Source organism: Vigna unguiculata, chromosome 4, assembly GCF_004118075.2.
Source record: "Vigna unguiculata cultivar IT97K-499-35 chromosome 4, ASM411807v1, whole genome shotgun sequence".
Taxonomy (NCBI): domain Eukaryota; kingdom Viridiplantae; phylum Streptophyta; class Magnoliopsida; order Fabales; family Fabaceae; genus Vigna; species Vigna unguiculata.
The window spans coordinates 30,558,010-30,562,289 of record NC_040282.1 but is presented as its reverse complement, the minus strand read 5'-3'; the positions used below and the strand labels follow the sequence as shown (position 1 = coordinate 30,562,289).

At 27.3% G+C, this 4,280-nt stretch overlaps 1 long non-coding RNA gene across 8 annotated transcripts; it reads right to left on the bottom strand.

Annotated features, from left to right (window-relative positions):
- Window positions 1-483: 483 nt before the first annotated feature.
- On the bottom strand, window positions 484-3,067 carry LOC114181543. Of its 8 annotated transcripts, XR_003603840.1 has the most exons (9): window positions 2,797-2,983; window positions 2,181-2,265; window positions 2,036-2,099; window positions 1,716-1,855; window positions 1,418-1,615; window positions 1,153-1,258; window positions 1,000-1,071; window positions 811-913; window positions 484-718 (listed from the first exon to the last, which is right to left on the bottom strand). It is a non-coding gene; the product is annotated as an uncharacterized LOC114181543 (long non-coding RNA). The 8 variants fall into 8 exon arrangements; XR_003603835.1 differs by adding an exon at window positions 2,990-3,067 and having other exon boundaries at window positions 811-1,258; window positions 2,797-2,896; XR_003603837.1 differs by having other exon boundaries at window positions 1,000-1,258.
- Between the last annotated feature and the right edge of the window lie 1,213 nt (window positions 3,068-4,280).

Here is a 4,280-nt window from a genome sequence, read left to right as displayed (position 1 = left end):
GTTTTCGATACTGACTTAATCAAATATGTCTGAATTTTAACTTCTTTTGAACCTGCAGAATATTATAAGCTTTTAAAGGTTGCAACAATTTTTCTTTTTATCAGGAACAATTTAGTTAAAAATAAGATTTAAAGAATAGATATGTGTATCATTTACCTTTCCAGTTTTATTGATTTTTTTTTCAACAGTGTCTTCTAAATTAAATATATTTTAATTTTAAGTCTTTTTTTTAACTATGCATCAGTATTCGTGTATTTATTACTATTATTTTTTTAATGATATTTGATGATATGAACAGTCACGAAAAATAATAATCGTAAAATTATATATATATATATATATATATATATATATATATATATATATATGAATTATATGGTTATGAAAAATAGCAACACCAAGTCCTATTAAACAAAAATCTATATTGTTAATATTTAGAAGAGAAAAGATCTAAAATTCTTCATAAATTGTAACTGGTAGAAATATTCAGAATACATACATCACTTTTCCATGAATAATACCATGAATAGTATATCACTGTACATTTACCAAATTAAAAATACAACCATAATAGTAATTAAATTAAAAAATTAATTTCATTTCGTATTTCACTAAAATAAAATACAAAAAATATATATACAATGATAACAATAATTAAGGTCCCTTGTATCCAAAAACAAATGAGGAACAACCACCACATAGAGATATCCACCAAAACCTACAAAAACAAAAAATGTATATTATGTTAAAAATAATGTTAGCCACGTATTATTATAAGATAATTTTACAAGAGTCTCATAGATACAATACCATGATGCAGTGAGGGTTTTGGCAAGCATCATTCTATTAAGAACAATTAACATAAAACATAAACTCCTACAAACTTGTTTGAGAGCACTTACATCTTTTGGTCCTGCAACCAAGGTAGAAAGGAAGCATGCGGCTTAGCCTAGATAACATGAATGATGCATAACTCATAATCCATTAATCATGACATACCTTTTTGATTTGTGCTCTTTAACCTTAGCATATCCGTGTGTGCTTCATCAACCTGGGTTCTTATATCTTTACCTGTATATATCATGCACACACATTTGTTATGAACACACTGTAACAGCAAGGATAATCCATATACAAAGAGCATCATAACACCTTGTTGTATATTATCGTTTCCTTAGTTGCATCAATCTTAAGTTTCACTTCTTTTACTACTTTTGCTTGTCTTGAATTTTCATCTTGAATATATCTTCTCAGTTTCCTACACATATTTAGCAAGTTTCCAACCACTTTAAATTATATTAAGACAACAAAAATAAGAAGAAAAAAAACAAAAGAAAGATAAAGTGGTGAAAGTAATAAAACAAAAGAAGAATAGAAAAAAAAAAGAATATTTTCTAACTTAATCTGAAATACTTACTCTGTGTTCAAAGGCTTCCTCACGGAGAAAAGTCATTAGTCTAAACCTTTTAGACAAATCCAACTTACAATATCCACTTATGCCCTTTTGAAATCAATTCACAGGAAAAACATTTGGAAAATATGCCATTGCATCATTAAACCCTCCAAATGTTTTAACCATGAATTAGTTTCACTCTTCGTAAGTGAGAATCGAGACCTACACCAAAATCATTCATATCAAAACTTTAATTCAAGTATATAAAAAAATTAATCGCCGAAAAAACTTCAAAGAAGAGTTGTAAGGGATAGTCACTCACTCTTTTTCCGAATCACTTAGGATCAATGCCAAAAGTTTAATGTGAAATTGAATTAGTGAAGAGTTATGTTCATCCATACTTTCTTCACTTATCAATTCTTCAAAAATGGCTTCAGCTTCTCCTTCCTTGCGATCAAGAGCCTGATTAAAATTACACACCGGAAATATCAATGAAGAAACAATTGATAAATATATTATGAATAGCGGTGACACCATAAGTGTAAATCACCACACTCCAAAATGGAAAAATTAAACGCACAAAAGTAAAATTAAAAAAAAATAATGATAAAAGTAAAATTAAAAAAAATAATGATAAAGTACCTGATCCATTTCAAATTCCTTGACAATACGATATAAGAGATTATACTGTTTGTCTCATTGCTTCCTATAAAAATAACTTCAGAATTAATCCATGAATAAAATACAAACTCAAAAAACAAATAGATAAAAACGAAAAGAAACCCACCATCAAAAATTACGGTTGCAAAAGTCTCGATACTTCGAACATGTTCAATCAACCAACTGTGCCACCTCTTACATTCTCCCCATACCTAATTTTCCACAGGAAAATCCTCTTTAGACAAAACATGTACATATTTATATACTTTTTAGGCAAATCCAATTTATAGTATTTAATGCTTTCTTAAAGCTAATACAAAGAAAAAACATTTAGAATATGATGTGATTGCATTATTAAACTCTCCAAATATTTCAATTATTAATTATTTTTAGCTCTTACAAATACAAAAGTGAATGCTTAAACCATAAAATAAATAAAAATAAGTCTAAACTTCACAGTTTTCACGTTCTTAGAATAAGAGAGAGAAATTTTTTAACATGAATATGCATGAAAGAAATTACACTTTATGTATATATAAATGAAGAGAGTATATAGAAAATTGTAAAAGGTTAATGAATATATGTCATGCATTAGACCAAAGCTATTTTTCTGTCAAACTTTCTTCCACTGTGCTTTCTCATATTTTCTCCAAGGAAAAGGAGGAGAAAAAGAAAAATGAAGAAACAAGAGAAAAAGAAAAGTGAAACATATTATGCAAGAACTAATTAATAAGATAAGTTACCTGAAGAACACCTGAAGAACATGCGCTTTCTGCTCTTCTTCTTCACCCTTCTTTTCTTCCTCTGAATAAATTAGGTATCTTAGAGGAACAAACCTAATCTCTGAAGAAGTGAAGAAATGAGTTAGGTCTTTTAAAGAGAAGGAAACCTACTCTCTCATTTTGAAACTTTGAAAGAAAAAAAATAATAATGCACCGTTGTTACAGCCAATACGAATGCTTTGGCTTTGAAGGTAAAAGCAATGCCCCGTTGTCACTGTCCATACAAATGTTTGCACCACAGATTTTAAAGACGCTCACGAGAATTACTTTTATTTTATTTACTATTTTTTATATATTTTATGTTACTATTGAATTTTAAAATTAAGATTTTTTTATTCATTATTTTATTTTCATTCTTTTCTAAATTGCATGTTTTAGTTTGTTTATATTTTACTGTTTATAGAGAAAGTTTATGAACAAATATCTTATATTTTATTTTCTTATATAATCGGTTAATTTAATTTAAATTATTTTTATCTACATGTTAAATTTAATTTAATTTCTTTCTAATATTTTAGATTTTTTTTAAAATTCATTAATAGATAGATTCTAATATAATTATAAATATAATCTATATTTTAAGACTTTATTTTTAAAATCTTTTAAATATTAAAATTTGCTTAACTAACATATTCTAGTAAAAAAGAAAATAATGAATCATTGAGCAGGTTTGTCCTATACATTCACGTGAATGATGACTAATTTATTTATAGAAGAATCTGCGCATTCAATTTTTGTTATGAAGAGTTGGGATACAGACAGAGCACAGTTGAGGTCATTGGTTCAAAGAAGCGGCAAAAGAAAAAAGTTTTCAATGAAAACAAGATTTATTGAAAAACTAAACCTGCTGCGTCATTTGTAAGTTGGAATGAGTGCAGAAAACCCTCTGAAACAATACAGCTTTCAATGAAAGAAAAACCCTAGAAATTGCAGAGAGTTTGGTGTCTTCTTCATTAATATTGCCTCTTTCATACTCATCCTATATCCTATGCTCATTGGTTCAGAAAGGAGGCAAACAAAAACGTTTTTCAAAGAAAACAATATTCATAGAAAAGCTAAACCTGCTTCGTTAGAGACCTTAGAAGATATTGCAGAGATCTTTTGTTTCTTTTTCTCTACTTTGTTTCTTCTTTCTAAATCATATTTGTCTTCCTAACGGTTAAATATGAACATTTTTTAATTTTTAAGAAAAAAATTTGTAATACCATTTCTTGATCATTTCGAGATTCTTATAAAAATAAAATATTCTTAACAAAAAATAATATTTTTTACTTATGTATGGTTGAAAAGACAATCCAGATAGAGTACACAAGTGGCTAATGAAGGAATAAACAACTACAACAGCCTCATTAAAAAATATTTATTTATTTTAACATTGCTTTAGTATCATGCTACTGTTGCCAAACTTTATAAGACCAAGTATGAGGTTCTTTCTCTGTATTCTT